This window comes from Pinus tabuliformis, chromosome 1_2 (assembly GCF_031772625.1).
Source record: "Pinus tabuliformis cultivar Carrire ecotype Pingquan chromosome 1_2, CPIR1, whole genome shotgun sequence".
In the NCBI taxonomy this organism is placed as follows: domain Eukaryota; kingdom Viridiplantae; phylum Streptophyta; class Pinopsida; order Pinales; family Pinaceae; genus Pinus; species Pinus tabuliformis.
In genome coordinates, this window is record NC_142298.1 from 544,401,447 (window position 1) to 544,419,333 (window position 17,887).

Here is a 17,887-nt window from a genome sequence, read left to right on the forward strand (position 1 = left end):
AAGTGTCAATGATATTTGACATCTTTGACTTCAACTTTTAAACTTATCTCATTTGTTTATTAAGATCACGAATGCAACGGGGCAAGGATAATATACAGCCACTATTTCTTTTATCATCAATATATTCTAAATGTGATGTCAGAAACGCTTCTCATCTATATTTTCCCATATTATAGCATCTCTAAGTATTAAGGAGTGTAGGAAAAGAAATAGATATGTACACCAAGGGTGATGAAATATAAAACTCAAAATACAGGAAGCTGGATTTATAGAGCAATTACACTCCAATTCAATATGTGATTGCCTATTAGTAAATTTCAACTTGGTATGAAATGGATTATATTTGTTTCCTGTTAGTAGATTTCTACAGTGAAAAATATAGTAGCAATTCTTCTTTTCTTTTTTTTAACAGCCATTTAAAATTATCTGTAAAAATGAGTAACTGAGATAAGATTACATACATACATATGTATAGATTCAACATGACAAATAAAATAGCATAGGGATGTTCTCAATCCCCCTTCTGATAGCCTTCTATGATAACCCCATGCCGTCCCTGAATAACAAGTACAGTAAGAAACTATCTCCACGTTATCAGAAGCTCCTAACCTCACTTTCTCGTCTGGGGAAAGCAGAGTGGCCTTAAAGTGGCTAGGAAACTCCTCAGATATATTTTTGGCCATCCCCTGTCATATCAAGTCAAGCTGCTAATCCCTTAGCCTGCTTTGCTAAATGTACTGAAAATTTGCAAGGTCCTCCATCTTCTATAATCTACTCAATATTGGAATACAATTTACTATTTCGTAATCGTCTTGTTCATAATGTGTGCATTCCATCTAAATATACAAATTAGTATGGTTTTCTATTCGGCCTTAAATACAATACTTTTTTCAATTGCAAATTATGATGCTATAGGATTTCTTGTTATATGGACAAATATATAAATAAAACTATGTCATGCACTTGGTCTTCATTTTTATATTGTAATGACCCATTTCGATCTATGAGCAAAAGAGTATTAGCATGCATACGATATATGCATATGATATCTACATATGCACACATCACATGTCTTGCACTAGTATACTTATTAAATAATTAGGAAAAATGTTTAAATGAATGAAAAGGGGCTAAATACCTAAATTATTGAGAAGAGAGATCTGACACTCAAATATACATATTAAATACTTTGTACTTACAAAGTTGTTAAATAAAAGTTACAATTCCAATCCTTCTAATGTTAAAATTGATACATTAAAAAGTTAAAGTTATAAGTTAATTATTGTTTATATATATATATATATATATATATATAAGTTAAAGTTCTAAATTAATATAACAAAAATTTGATATATATATATATATATATATTTAAAGAAGCGAATATGCCAGTCATCAAAGTGCATCAGAGAGTTCAGACTTGTTTAATGACCTTGTCCCCCTGGCCTTCCTGCCTTCCTGCAAGACTGGGTGGCCATCCAAGAGCAACGAGGATGAAGCGGGTGCTAACCTTGACAACGCTGCCTTTCACTCACTTAGCGCCCTCAGACTCACTTTGATACCGGTGATTGAACTGGCCCGGGAAGGAATAATGTAATTGATTCCTTCTCCATTTCTGAGCAACGAAAGAAATGAGGGATTTCTTCTTCGCTTGGTGTCGGCATATCGAATAACTCATAACTCAACAGAACATGCAGCATTGTCACAGCAACAGGACAACCAATCTGCTTTCTATTCCATGTTGTTCTTTCTATTATTGGTGTTCTTTCTGTTCACCCCTCTTTCAGTTCAATACACACCTACTCACATCGAAGTCTCACCTCATGCTTGTTGCTACTGCAACTATTAACCAAGCTTCTAAGCTTTTTTGCTCAGCTATCCAACACGCAAGATTAAGATAGAAGCTAACTGTAAGAAACCCTAAATGCATAGGCAACACTATTTACAGCACCAACAAATAACAAAAATAGAAATTTAAAAAGGCACAATTACAACATAAAAACCAATAGAGACCTAGTTACTCTACCTTGTTTTAACTATTGATTTTATTATTATAATTAAACTTTATAAAAGTTAAAATTATTTAAGTTTAAACACGTCAACCATATCAAGATAAATACATATCTTCATCTCCCATTACACATAAAGCCATACTTGTCAAACAAAGTCTAATGAGGGCGGTGGAATAAGGCAGTGACTGCCTAGGAAGAGTACTTATCCCAAGCACACAGAGGCAGAAAGGGGAGGGGGTTTTGGGGGAAAGAAGAATCAGAGTCAGAGATTGAATTCAGAGCTAGAAGATTGAATTCATTGCTGAATATCTGAATCGAAATTTCAGGATTGAGCAATTATTCTTGAGGCTTTTGGGCACGGGGGACCAAAATACTCCAATTGGGAAGTATTTTGGAGCTGAGTACCAAGGTTGTGCTCAGCTTGGCTGGGAGGATTTAGTCATTTGGTATCGGGAGCAATTGGAGCTACATCAGCAAGGAATCGACACCAAGCTCGGAAACCAGGTATGAATATGTGAATTAAATTGATGAATTATGCATAGACTATAATTGTAAATTCTGTAGAAATTAATGGCTACTGTAATTGTAAATTCTATAGAAATTAATGATTTAAATTGTGTTGGTCCTTACATATATTTTGTAAAAATGGATTCATGGTTGAGATTTTCCATTCAATAAACCTGGTTATATTTTTGGGAATAAAATGCACCATATATGCAATAGCATTAAATAATGATGAAGTGAAAATTAACAGATTATAGAGATTTCACATGTTAAGTGAGGTTGCATCAACATGTCTCCTCCAAACCAAAGTGCATACACAAAATGTGAGACATTTATCCAATACCGCAATGATTAAACAATATGTCAGTGATGGACTCTTCAACCAGACTTGGTTGTTTGTGACGCATAGCATTCTCAGGGAAATTATTGTTTTAGATACCACCTGACATCATATTATAGATATTTCAGAAAAGCTTGCGTCTTTATGCGATTTCATGTTGACATATAATGGTACCATCTCAGTCAATGGTAACAATTGTCAACATCGTCATCATCATATAAAAACCCCCATTTGTTTCCTCTAATTTCCTAATCATACTGCATGAATTTACTTCTTGTTGAGATTGTAACTAGTGTCAGTCTTCATAATGTAATGTAATTTCATCGACAAAATCTTTATTATATTCATAATTTCATTATTATTATTATTATTAATCAAAGCATGCTCTTCACGCTTATAGAGTCAAAAAGAATGTATTTGAGTCAAGCCCTATTTGGACTTTTGTAGGAAAAAGAAAAATAATTTTTATTTTGAGTCAAAGAGTCAACACAAGACCAAGTCAGCCTATGTGGCAGCTATTTGACCCTCCTAGACAAGTATATGTATGAGTCAACTTGACCTCTTGGAGACACATACTCACACATCACATCAACCATCGATTTCTGTGTGTAATCAAGAATAAAGAGAGCTGAAGTCAAAGGAGAGAGAAGCATTGGAAATGTGACTAGGTTTGGTCTTCATAATTATCGTTATCAATATATGTATTTCATCTAAAAGCAAAAGGAAGGAAAATATTTTTTTATTAGTATCATTATTTTTACTAGTCAAAGCATGTTCTTTATGCTTATAGGGTCATTTGAGTCAAAAAGAAAATTTTATCTTGAGTCATTGAGTCAAGTCCCATTTGGACTTTTTGAAAGAAAAGAAAAAAATTATTCTTGAGTCAATTTTTTATTTCGGGTATCATCAGATGTGCTCTAAGTCTCAAAATTTGCAGGGAGGCTTAGACACATCAATTCTCCAATACCCAGAAATCGTTTTGGGAAATTCCACCTAGAGATAGTTTTATTAAAATAATTAATTATTTTTAGTGGGTCCCTAAGTCTAAACTTAGGAAATTAAAATAATTAATGGGTATTAATCTAAACTGTGGGTGAAAATTCTAGAGGAAGACGGAGATCGAGTCCAAATGATTTGAGCCACTGATTAGAATCTAATATGGGCCATTGGTTCTCAACTGGAGGATTATAAGAAGGACAGTGATGGCCACCTGGAGAACACATCGAGTGAAGATCAGAAGATCGACTTTCTGAAGCAGAGCAGCTGCCAGAAAGGATTTTGAAGTGATCTTTTGCAATGAGGGGCAGGATAGTTCCAGTTGGAGATTTCTCCTAATCCGGGAATACTCAGCAAAGCAGGCAAAGAGAGATTCGGGAGAGGCAGCACAGAGCCAGAAGAGACTGATGCAGGGCCACGCAAAGGCAGCGCAGAGCCTTGAGGAGGTCCGAAAATTTGTTGGGGGAATCGATATCGGAAGCCAGGATGTGAGACCGGGAGGTGAAAATCGAAGTCCCTGGGCAACAAATCGATCATCAGAAGGGGTGACGCTGTCCCTAGAGGCTGTGACACTGGGTTGACACAGTGGCTGCACAGAGGCAACGCAGAGGCAGCCAAGGGTAGTCCATTTAGTGGCTGGATCAGCCAGGATCTCTAATGATAGTGTGAGGTAATCTCACTTATCTCTCTATCAATGATATTCTTTGTATTGGATAGCTAGCAGGGCTTCTAGAGATTGTATTCAGAATTACTACTACATAATAATAAAACCCTTAGTTGCTACATTGGTTTTCCCACATTGGGCTTTCCAAGGATATTTGTCCAAAAATAACTATGTAGATGTGTTGTGTATTTCTTTCTTGTTCAGTTTTTTGTTTCCGCATTTTATTTAAATGATGAAGGTTGCAGTGTATTAGTTTCAGTGTTTACTGTAGGAAACAATAAATATTTTTGTTCAGTAATTAACAAATAAAAGAAACGTAATCAGTTGTTGCAGTAGAAATTTGGGAATCCAAATTTTCACATGGTATCGGAGCTGCAGGTAAAACAAGAGAGCATTGCCAAAAGAGCCCAATGCTGAAGGAATAAGGGAAGTTGAAGTGCTGCACAGGAAGCAAATCGAATCCCCAGAGGGATTACGTAGTTCAGGCCAAGAGGGCAAGATTTTCGTGGTAAATTTCTCTCTGATTGAGTCAACAGAGAGGTAGGATTTCCAGATCGAAATCTGTTAGCGGCAGAAGGAGCAGCGCAGTAGTAGCTTCAGCGAAGAGGGGTTTCTGGTGTGACACAGTTTTCTGCAAGTAGTTGTCGAGCAGAAATACGTCAGAAGGAAGAAGAGACACTTGAGGGATTTTCTTCCTCAAAGAATTCCTAGCCAGGGAATTCGAATTCTCATTTGCTGAGCAGCAGCAGGAGAGAGGAGGTCATTCGACTTTTTCAATTGGCAAAGATGGCAGCCAGTGGATTGAGAGATCAGGATAGGTTGGATGGGGCATCCAACTACGTGATCTGGAAGGCAAGGATGTCATGCCTTCTAGATGAGCATTTTCTCAAAATCTACATTGACAGCGTGGTAACTGAGTCGGCGGATCCAAATCTGCTCAAGAAGTACAAGGGAGAAATGGCAAAGACCAAGAGAATGATCCTCGACATTGTAAAGGATCATGTAGTCTGTCACATCATTGGCAGAGACACTGCTAAGGAGATGTGGGATGGTCGACGCTATATCAAGGATCTTCTGAGCAGTGGAAGATGTACTTGGAACAGAAGATGAGATCTATGCAAATGCAGAAGGTGGTACACATTGATCTGTTCCTTACTAAGCTTAAGGATACCCGAGAGGAGCTGGCAACTGTGGGGTCAACACCTCAAGCTTCCAAGATGGTAAGACTGGTCCTAAATTCAATTTATGAGAAGTGGCAAGTTTTTGTCCAGAGCATCCTGGGTAGGGTGACTTTGCCAAACTAGGATGGAATGTGGGCAGCCCTTAAGCAAGAAGAGTTGAGGAGAGACTTGGTAAGTGTAAAATTGACGAGAGCAGCAATAGTGAGTCGAAGCCCAAGGAGGAGGAAGAGAATTCAACCGTCGCATCCAAGGGGCAGTAGGAGCAATGGAGGCGGAAGAAGGACGTCTCGAAGATTAAATGCTTTAGGTGTGGTGAATTCGGTCACAACACTACACAGTGTCCTCTCAGGAAGGACAAGGATGAGAAGCATGATCCAAAGGTTGCAGCCGCGAAGATCGAGGAGGAGGAGTTCGCCATGACAGCCCGAGCATCTCTAGGAGGGAGGTGGGGAGATCTAGAGTTGTAGTTCGAAAGGACTACAGTTGGGCAGGATCTTTGAGGAGTCCACCTCTCGGATCAATACCTTGCTACGGGAGCCCAGATCAGTAATAGCAGGATGAACCGAGTCAGTTGATGCAGATGAGTGTCAGAGTGATAGTTGCAGTAGGTAGGAGCGCCAAAGACTAAGCAGTGCAAAGCTAGAGTTGACAACAATGCAGTTGGCACAAAGCAGAGTCAACAGCAACACAGAGGCTTCAGAGGGTCAGCGTAGTAGCAGCCAGAACTCCAGCAACGAGATGCATCATACTGAACACCAGTTTAGTAATTTGGGATGCTTTTCTGTTGTTGATGCAGTAGCAGCAGCTGTTGGAGAAGGCTACAAGTGCAGATGCAGTATTGGCATTGGCAGTGGTAGTGCCAGCAATAGCACGGATGTAGAATTGAGAGGGAGTTGCAGTATGGATGCAATGTTGACAGTGGTAGGGTCAACAGTAGTACAGATGTAGCATTTGCGTAGTATATGGTGGACAAGCTGTTAAACATCAGTAGCGCAGAAGGAGATATTACAGAACAGAGTGATGCTTCAGCAGGGTGCATTGCTAGAGCACATTCCTCGCTAAGAGGGAGTGTTGATTTCTGGTAGCATCGGATGTGCTCTAAGTCTGAAAATTTGCAGTGAGGCTTAGACACATGCATTCTCCAATACCTAGAAATCGTTTTGGGAAATTCAATCCAAAGACAATTTTATTAAAATAATTAATTATTTTTAGTGGGTCCTGTTGACCAGTACGTGTCAACGACCCATTGCAGTACACCCCCTTTGTTCCACAAAAGGGATAGCGCCTGATTGATGTGTCCGTGCCATTCAGCTATCATCATCAGCCTGATTATCATGTTACAATGTAAACCCATTCTGAATGTATATGATGTAAATAATCTCAGCAGATCTGTGTCATGTATGTAATTGCCTAGGTAAACCTATTTTCTAGTGACGATCTACATTCTGGGAGGTTTTTGTCTCACCGATCCATTTTCGGATGGTCGACAGAGTTTTCCTTCAATCTTACCCCAAAGCCGGAATGTATTTTGTCACTAGGATCTTAGGCGAGTCCTAGTGTTATAGATCGAGTCTATGTAAAAGTGATTTGGGAATAATCCTAACTATTTGGTTAGGTTATTTTATTACAAATTGCTTGGTCTGCTGGATTATATTTGTGTCGCAAAAATGGGTAGTCTATGAAGGTCTATTACAGATGGGTTTTCCCCCTTGAAATCTAAAAAATATGAAAATTAGGATGTAAAGTGTATTGAGGGTTAGAAAAATAATTTATTTCCTCATAGGTTAATTAATTAAATTTTCTGGCCAAAAAATTAATTAAAATTCTAAGCAAGAAATTTAATTAATTCTAGGTCCTAGGTAAATTTAAATTTTCCAAAAGCAAAATTCGTCGGTCCTTTAAAATTCAAATATTAAAAAGTCTCGGGACTAAAAAAAATTAATTATTTTGCTAAATTTTAAGACTTTGATCCCTGCGGTTTAAGTCAAAGTCAAATTTTTGAAGAAATTAACTCAAAAATTTTATTTTTGGGTTAATTAAAATGCATTTAATTAAAAAATTCAAATTTCCTCAAGAATTTAAAATTTCAACGGATGAGATTAAAAGAAATTTTAATCTTCATCAACGGTCGAAATTGTTTTGACGAGGATCACTCGAACTAGTTGTTGGAAAATTTATCTTTAAATAGGAGGTCATTTGTCAGTTGATCCATTCGATTTCTGGATTGTGTACTAAGTTCTCAAGCTCTCTTGTATACTTTTTTGAATTAATGCAAAAGTCTTTGGGGTTTCAACGTGCTGTAGTGTTCTCTCTTCATGAATTTATGGTAACATTATTTTAATTTCTACTTAATATTATGTGAAAACTATCAATCAATAGCTCTCTTAGAATAATCTGAATACAGGTATCTTATTCAGTTTGTTGGATCTAGGGTAATATTTTTAATCTTGATTGACGTAGCAGGAATATCTATTTCTTCAGAATTTTATTGTTGTTCTATTTCTCTACTTGATTTGATGGATGATCTAATGTTTGCAGAAGATCTCTCAGGTTCTCATTGAGCGTTTGGGGATAGTCTTCGGTTGGACCAGCCAACTCTCAACACATATTTTCTGAAGAGCCTACTTCATATAAGCCTCAGGATTTATCTAACAATAATCTTTTTTTCTGCAAGGTGTTTTTGGGTTAGTACCTCTCTAAAATTTCAAAATCTTTTAAATATTTTGTGGAAATTTTGATAGATCTGGCTATTAAGAGCCTTAGATTATCAGATCTGGGAGCGGAGTTGGACTCATACTCCTCAGATCTAATAGATCTGTAAATTATTTGTATAGATTTGTAAATTATTTGTATAGATTTGTTATTTACTTGTGTAGATCTGAAATTTTGTAACATAATTTTGAATTTTAACACTTGGGTTTTTGGAATTTTATCTATTTTTGTACATATTGGGTATTTGGTTTTTCTCTTTTCACTTGTGCAGGAATAGATCTGAAAAATCAACCATGAAAATCTTCAGATCTGAGCTAATTCTAGACCTTGGAGGGCAAGATCTAGGCTCAAAGATTGTTTGCAAGAATAGATTTGGGAAATCAGCCAAGTAAATCTTCAGATTTGAGATTTTTTCAAGCAGATCTGGAGGTTTTGAGACAGATCTAGGCCCTGAAGGGCAATATCTTGTCCCAAATATTTTTGCAAGGCCAGCCATTAAAGATTTTGCAATAAATTTGAAGATCTGAAGCAAAATAATTTTTTCAGAAAAAGGGTTTCAAGTTTTGGGGCTCCTAAGCCCAGATCTGCCTTCTCCTAGCCCAACGCTAGTTCTATTGGGCCTAGTGCTAGCTCTCATTGGCCCTAGATTCCCCTTGCTCTTTTTCTAATTTAAATATTTGATTTTCTGAAGCTAATCATTGGTGGGTTTTTGCAGAAAATTTGGTAAAAATTTGTGTTTTAGGTATTGAAATTTTTTTGGCAACTTGGCCAAATGATCTTCAAGGCCTAGGGCATAAGGGTTTGATCTCTAAACCATCTTTTTCCTCACTGTTTGCTACAGCAGTCATATACTTTTCTAATAGTGGTGAAAGACACATCTAAGTAGTTTGAAATTAACTAAAAAATTTGTTAAATACATTAATAAGTCATTTATGTTTGATGTGTATCGAAAATTTGGCCTAGATCTACATTTTGGGTGACTGTTATCTCTAAATAATTCTGTTTCTGAAATCTGAAATATAACAGTGGCAAAATTTCATGTGGGCTAGCCTAAAATCAATTCCTAAGTTGTCTAATACATTAAAGAATTAATCTCTTGAGTTGGGCATTTATCATTAGGCTTATTTCATGTTTTAATCGCTGGTTGTAATAAATATATCAGATCTGATATAATTCTGGAAATCACATCATAACGGGCTGAAAATTTTTAATAATTCATGTGGGCAAGTTTGGAAAATTTCCAGTAAATTTTTAGCATAAAGATATCATTGATAGCTCACCGTTTTCATTGTCATATTGTTGTTGTCATAAAGTTTTTCTTACTGCTGTCCTAAAAACTAATTTATGAAAATTAAGTACTCTGTCATGGAATTGTGATAAAATGCATATCTTTTGTTTCATAAACTGAGTATTTTTTGAGCATCTGATATTAATTGGTGAAGACGTTTTTTATCTCTTTGAGCTATAATTGCATTTGAAAGAATCTAGAAGATTTGAAGTAAGCTTGTGGTCTAATTATGATATTGCTAAGAAGTTTATCTTTCAATCATTGTCTAGTGAAGTGAACATTCATTTTGACAATTAAGGGCTTTGATATATAACTCTGAATCAGATCGTAGCATAAACACTTTTCATCCTTGAATCTAACTTCATCTCATCTTCTAATTATCTCGTGCATTTCCATATTAAGTTAGTTCTGCATAACTAAAATTTACTTCCATGCATAAGCTTAGTCAATAAAGAGATAGGTATCCATCCATCTTTGCTTGAGAAACCTGCTTTTAATAATATTTAAAACGGTGACCTTGCAGTCGTCAGAGCCACAGCTCTCTACAGCACTGAAGGCACCAGGTATGTTAGATTTTCAAGAGAGGTATCGTTAATCACACCTTAGTGTGCTTCGCCTTATCTTCTCTTTGTCAATTACTACGAAATCAGGCTCAACACAAAAAGGATTGAAGGATTCACATTTAAATAGGCATTTAACTAAAATTAACCAAGACTCTTGCATCTCACATTAGTTTTAGGATCTACATTTCATATAAGATAGTCATTCATCTAAGCAGCAGTTGCTAATCGATTACTTGGTCTTAATTTCTCTAGCAAGATTGTTGACTCCATAAGGCACTGGTATCAATCGTTTAAAATCTAATCAAATCCTATAAGTCTTGCTAAATCTTAATCAAGTACTTAATCACTTCACTATGTCTCCCAAACTGGTTGGTTCCCAACTAGTTCTTCTTCATTCCATTTTTCCATAGGGTTTACCCCCCTTAGCTTGCTGCAGGGAGACAGCTTAAACAGAGAGATTGGGGATTAGGGTAACAGCCCCCGATCTGAGCCGTTGTCGTGGTGCCTAAACATTCTGTGCAACAACAAGTCCCTAAGTCTAAACTTAGGAAATTAAAATAATTAATGGGTATTAATCTAAACTGTGGGTGAAACTTCTAGAAGAAGACGAAGATTGAGTCCAAATGATCTGAGCCACTGATTAGAATCTAATATGGGTCATTGGTTCTCAACTAGAGGATTATAAGAAGGACAGTAATCGGCACTTGGAGAACACATCGAGTGAAGATCAAAAGATCAATTTTCTGAAGTAAAGCAACTGCCGGAAAGAATTTCGAAATGATCTTTTGCAGTGAGGGGCAGGGATAGTTCTGGTTGGAGATTTCTCTTGATCCAAGAATACTCAGTAGAGGAGGCAGAGAGAGATTCGGAAGAGGCAGCGCAAAGCCAGAAGAGGTTGACGCAGGACCACGTAGAGGCAGCGTAGGCTGACGCAGAGGTAGCGCAGAGCCTTGAGGAGGTCTGAAAATTTGCTAAGGGAATCGATATCAAAAGCTAGAAGCCGAGGTGTGAAGCCGGGAGGTGAAAATCGAAGTCCCTGGGCAACAAATCGATCAGCAGAAGGCGTGACACTGCCCCTAGAGGCTATGACGCTGGGCTGACGCAGTGACTGTACAGAGGCAGCCAGGGGCAGTCCATTCAGTGGCTGGATCAGCCAGGATCTCTAGTGATAGTGTGAGGTAATCTCACTTATCTCTCTGTCAGTGATATTCTTTGTATTGGATAGCCAGCAAGGCATCCAAAGATTGTATTCAGAATTACTACTGCATAATAATAAAACCCTCAGTTGCTGCACTAGTTTTCCTGCATTGGGTTTTTCCAGGAAGATTTGTCCAAAAATAACTATGTAGATGTGTTGTGTATTTCTTTCTTGTTCAATTTCTTGTTTCCGCATTTTATTTAAATGGTGAAGGCTGCATTGTATTAGTTTTGGTGTTTATTATAGGAAACAGTGAATAATTTTGTTCAGTAATTAACAAATAGAAGAAATGTAATCAGTTGTTGTAGTAGAAATTTGGGCATCCAAATTTTCACATCAATGTGTCTTCACAAGACCAAGTCTGCCAGCCCATACGTTGTCTCTTCATATGCTCAAACAATTGTATATTGGCACCTGTGCTGCACATTTTGGCATTTAATTCAGATTCTCTGTGGAAGAAGAAGTTCGGGTCCATAACACGAATTTTGTGTAATAAAATAAGTGAATCTTTTGTGATGTATCTCTCTACACAATGTGGGCTTTTGTGACAAACAATTTTCTGTATAATGCAAGTTCTATGTTTCTATATTATGTGAATTTTGTGCTCCTACATGAAGCGAGTTTTGTACATGTTTCAAGTCCTGTATATGATGTGAATTCTGTAAAGAAAATGCTAGTTCCTGTTGATATAAACTCTCGTGGCATCAGTCCTGTAATGAAGCAAGCAATCAATGACATCAATATCTTTGTAATGTGGCAAATTGACTGATAGAACATAGAAGAGGTTGGAGGGCTGACATGGGTCTTTGTGGCTATCTTGGTCTTGGTGTTGGGCCTTGGATATCTCACTTTGATTTGATTCTATAAGAGAGGATTTTCTTGGGTTTTCCCCTTTGTGGGGTTTTTTCCTTGGCTTGGAGCCTATATCTTTGTGTTCTTAGTTTCTTGTGATCTTCATAATTTGTGCTTTTGTTAATTGCTTGATGAAGAAGATAACATAAAATTTAATAAGAAGCCAGCTAACATTCACAATTAATTATCAAGTTAAGAGAAATCTACTCTAATCTACAGCATCTTGATTTCTTAGCATGGTATCAGAGCTAAGGTGAAGGGAAGGCAGATCAAAGATCACATCTTGTTGGATTATTTGAAGATATCATTGCAGCAGACTTTCTTGAGAACATCGTTGAAGGCTCTTCAAATTATCTGTGTTAAGGCTACTTTCAGGAACATCTGAAGTTTGTAGCATCCATTCAAGGAGGTCCGAAAACTTATATTTGTAATCCATCTATTCTTTGTTTGGAATACGAGCTCAAGAAAGAGAGTGTGACGATCTATAACACTCTTTATTCAAGTTCTATAAATTTGTGAAAGGCCATATCACTGATATGTGAAGTCTCTCTGGTAACCATAGACAGAGGACAAAATTTGAGAGTTGAAGATACGAACCTGTGCTAGCATTTGTACCCTGTGGTAATCCGAATTATATGTGAAAAACAAAAGATCTGCATCTGATCTAAAATGTCCAAGGTTGTTGTACATAGTGAACAAGAAGTCTGCATTAATCTAGAAGACCAAGACTAGGGTAAACAAGAGATATCCGAACCCTTTGTGAGATATCCAAACATTCTACTAAAGACACCTGAACCATCTATGACAGTTACAACATTCTCTGTGGAGAGACACCATGATTTATGATACAAGACATTCAAGCTTTCTACATCACTTAGTTTACAATGTTCTTTATGATTTGCGGAGGAAGATGGAGAGTACCCTATGAAGTTTGAAGTCTCTATACTAGCTCACTCTTTCTCTGGGTTGAAGAAGATCGAAGACTGTCTAGCAACTAATATAAGCAAATTTCTGAAAATTCTTCTCTTTACTAAGACATTCGAAGCCTACTGTAGCAACACATCCCTGAAGATTCAAGACATCTATTATTTATTCAAGATCTGAAGGCATCCAAAATTTTGAATCATTTAAAGAAATCTAAGTTCAGTGAGAGACGCTACTCTATGATAGGATCTACATGCGAGTTTACTATGAAGTCATAAGATGTGAAGCAACCATACTTTCCAAACCTCCTCCTATACCTATAGAAAGGAAGTGATGCAAATTCATAGCACCTATACCTCTACAACATGGCAATCTATCTCTATGGACAAGTTCATGTTGACAGAATTCACTGTGGCAACACTTACCATATCAACACGTCTTCCTATAACATTCGATCTTATGTACCTCTGGAATATCCAAGTGGGCATGATATCTAAAAGAACTGAATTATGACATCTTGTGACAGTACTCTCTCTTGAAGACTGAATCCCTCCGGGATTAATCTCTATGATTAATATCAGCATGAAGATAGACAATAAAGAAAAATCTGATAACATCATCTCTAACACATGGAACAATAAAGGATTGCAATGAGAACATATTTAAGGATCATCCCTGAGACACGAATGTATGATGAAGCATATAAAAAGGATTGACTACAAGACCAACCATTCTGAAGATTGTGAGGAATATAAATCTCTTCTCTGTGAAACTAGCATATATAGCAACTATACCATTGAAACCTATACCTAAAAGAAGGATGAAGTACAACATGAAGCCAACCTATCTATGAAGTTTGAAAGGAACCAAGACGAAGCTAGTAGCATAAAGAAATATAGACCGAGATGTTGGAGATCTATGGAAGAACTGTGACATTAACATTTGAAGCCTATACATGTGATACTAGTACAGGAAGCAGTCACGAATTACATCAACAAAATCCATTTCACTGAAGACCAATCTGCAGTATCTCTATAGGAAGGAAAGGACACATGTCAAAGAGAATGTCAAAGGATCAGATCTCTGCAAGGATGGCCAGGTAATGTTAATATAGGTATGTATAATCTTTAATGACCTATGCTAACAATAGTACTAAGTCTTTTAGGTCATGGTTAAAGCTAACAACCTCTTGAAAGATAAAGACGTGTTAGAAAAGGGGTTTTTGTACACAAAGTATTACATTACATGTGAAGGCTAAGTCTTGTAATCAAGAAATGAAATGGATAAAATGCATATCAATAGTATCATTAGGGTTTTGTAGCTAACCCATAAGCATCCCTATAGAGTTTTGCAATTCTTGAATGGAAGGTTTTGATGACCATGGAGAATCTAGGGTTTGTAAACCCTAGTAAAAGTATAAGTTAGAAAACTATAGAAATAAAAACCCTAACTAATTGTTTCTGCTGTATAAAAAAAAAAACTAGCTCTTGAGATTGACAAGAATGACTTCATGCTGATGAGAAGACAAGGTTGATAAAAAGGTCCAAGTTTAAGAGGGGGCTGACTCCCCTCAAAAAGAGAAATATTCTACATCTCCTTAATTACTACTAATGCTATTGTCTTTGTACTTTGTTCTTTCATAGTCTTCTAACAAGGTTGTGTGTCAAAAGAAGAAATATTTAAGATTGACTAAACTGTTAGAAGATTTGGAAAAGCATGGCAAAGCATGAAGTTTAAGAAGAAGGAAGAAGAAGTCGATTAAAATGGCAGCACAAAAAGAAGTTCACTTACCTCAGCTGGAAAGAAGGAGAAGTTAGATCTTGGATGGATACAATGCTACTTGAAGTTTGGCAAGAAAACCCAAAGAAGCTTGTGATCAAAAGATGGAAGTTTTAGGGCAATACCCATTAGCAAGAAGTTGAAGAGTTCTGATATCATTGTACCGGTGACTAATTGGTTCAATCCATAATTGACAGTACTGATGTTGATAGAGATACTACCGATGATTGGAAGCTGATATAATTTCTTGGAAAAACATGAAAGCAGAATTTTGTTACAAAGGAAGAAGATGTGAAGACTTGTACAATCAGCACTAAAGAAGTTTGGTTCCATAAGATGTTTGATGAACTACTTAATGCTACGTTGAAGCTACATGAGGATTGAAAAGAACCAGGGAGGTTGAAGCTCATTATGATGTGATGCAAATAGGAGCCTGTTGAGAAATGTAACTCATATCAGACTTCATAATTGTACTTGAGTCATGATGTATTGTAATTGTCAAAAAGAAAGAAAAGAAATTTTATTATTGAAAAAAAAATATTTATGAGCATGGGTTTCATGCTTACTCATTTTTTTTCTAGGTTAAAAGCACCCATTGAGTTCTCTAGGGTTAACATCATGAGTCCTAGTCCATGTCATCATTTTATAGACCCTTCTTGGGCATTATATATTGAGAAATAAATTTGTAAAAGAGTCAAAATTGTAAAAATAGCCTCCTCCATCAAGTCGGTCTGCCCATTGTTCATGTCAGCCCAAAACAGTAGCCTCAAACCACTCTATATACCCTGGCATTCAACCTGTTTTGGAGAGAAGACAAGGAGGATTTGGTCTGCAACTTGTAAGTCAAGGAAAGCGATGCAAAGTCTAGAAGAGAGGGAGGAAAACATGAGCAATGAAGAGGAGGATCTTTATCAAGCTAAACAAATCGAAATTTTATGTTTTTGTTCACACGCGTAAGTGAGACTCTAATACTACAAGACCGAAGATCAAAGCTTGTTGAAAGAAGATTGCTTGGGAAGGTTGACTTGAAGGATGGAGAGAGTCTACGGTTTTTGGTCAAAAGCAGTGTTGCACTAATCGGGAAAAAATCATGATTTTTTCAAAAAAATGATTAAATCGGGCAATTTAATCGCAGAAATATTTTTTTCGCTGATTTTTTCGAAAAAATCGCGATTTTTCGATAAAAATTACCACTCCGTCGGGCAGCACATGTTTATTAGGAAAAACATGATTTTTTTTCATTTGGACAATAGAGGGTGCGCTAGGGTTTGGAGACTCGGAGATTTTGAAGCTAAATCAACTACCTGTAGGAGAAAATCGAAGTGTGAACTAAGGAGGAGACACATTATCTCCATAAAACCGGTATGGGCACCAACGTTTTGTGTTTTCATTGTTTTGTAACTTGATTTTTGTTTTTTTCTAGGTTTTTGGTTGGGTTTGGAATGGGGTTTTCGACATTTGTTCAATGTAATTTATTTTTAGTTTTTTTGGTTGGGTTTGGAATGGGGTTTCTTAAATTGTATGTAATTTTTTTTTAGTTTTTGTACAATGTAAATAGTAAAATACTAAATTGTAAGTTTGTAACTTGTAAATACTAAATTGTAATCCTTATTTTCCCATAGGTTCACCGAAACACCATTCAAGTTTTCAACTTCAAAGTTCAAAATCAAACATGCCAAGGAAATTGGACCCTTTCTAGGAATTTGGTGAACCTGATGCTCCGAATGATAGAATGAACTTGTCTTGCAAGTTGTATGGACACCATATGTCTGGAGGGGTGTACAAATTGAAGTATCACCTTGCACAAATCCCTAGATTTGATGTAGGGCCTTGCACAGAGACAAATCTTGAACTCACCTAAAGAGCCATGAAAGCATTGGAAACTTTAGACCACAATAGAGAGGCCAAAGCAGAAATGAAGAGGCAACTAAAAAAGTCAGCTAAACAAGGAAGTGCCAGTGGTTCTACTGCAGCATCAACCAACCCGGTAGCTGCCTCATCATTTTTTGTTCCTCGAACCACACCTGGTTCACAGCCATCTATCAGTTCAATGCTAAAAAAAACTGAGAAAGAACAAGCTGACAAGTTGCTAGCAAAATTTCTCCTTTGGAGTGATATTCCTTTTAGCATTGTAAGGAATAATCCATTTTTCCAACCTGCTCTTGATGCTATTGCAACTGTTGGCCCAAGGTACAAAATCCCTTCTTATCATGACATGAAAGGCCAGATTCTTCAAAATGAAAAGCTTGACTGCACCAAAAGATTGGAGGATTTTAAGGGATCATGGGCACAAACAGGATGCACTGTGATGTCAGATGGTTGGACTGACCAAAAGGGGAGAACCCTTATAAACTTCTTGGTTAGTTGTCCCAAGGGGACTATGTTTATCAAATCTGTTGATGCATCTGCACAAATCAAAGATGCAAGAACTTTATGTGATTTGCTGGATGTGTTTATTTTCAAGGTGGGTGCAGAAAATGTTGTCCAAGTCATAACAGACAATGCTGCAAATTATGTCGCTGCTAGCAGGATGCTTATGGACAGGCATCCTACTTTATTTTGGACACCTTGTGCTACACACTTTATTGATTTGATGTTGGAGGACATAGGGAAAATTCCCTTTGTCAAAGATGTTGAGTCATCCAAAAGCATTACAAAATTTATATATAATCATACATCTATGCTTAGCTTGATGAGAAGATTCACCAACAACAAAGAGTTGGTGCGCCCCGCCATTACACTGTTTGCCACCAGTTTCATATCTCTTCAATCCCTCTTGAATTCTATGTGGGATGTGAATAGAATGTTTCTTTCAGAGGAGTGGCGTGCTTTGCCAATAAGCCGCAAACCAGAGGGAGAGGCCATATGCAGACT

At 36.9% G+C, this 17,887-nt stretch overlaps 1 protein-coding gene and 1 pseudogene across 15 annotated transcripts in view; one reads left to right on the forward strand and one right to left on the reverse strand.

Annotated features, from left to right (window-relative positions):
- LOC149206742 (RNA polymerase II C-terminal domain phosphatase-like 4) overlaps positions 1–17,887 on the reverse strand; it is a 408,482-nt gene that overhangs the window by 141,428 nt on the left and 249,167 nt on the right. The window lies entirely within an intron of this gene.
- Positions 6,352–17,887, forward strand: part of LOC149206745 (uncharacterized) — a 100,949-nt pseudogene continuing 89,413 nt past the window's right edge.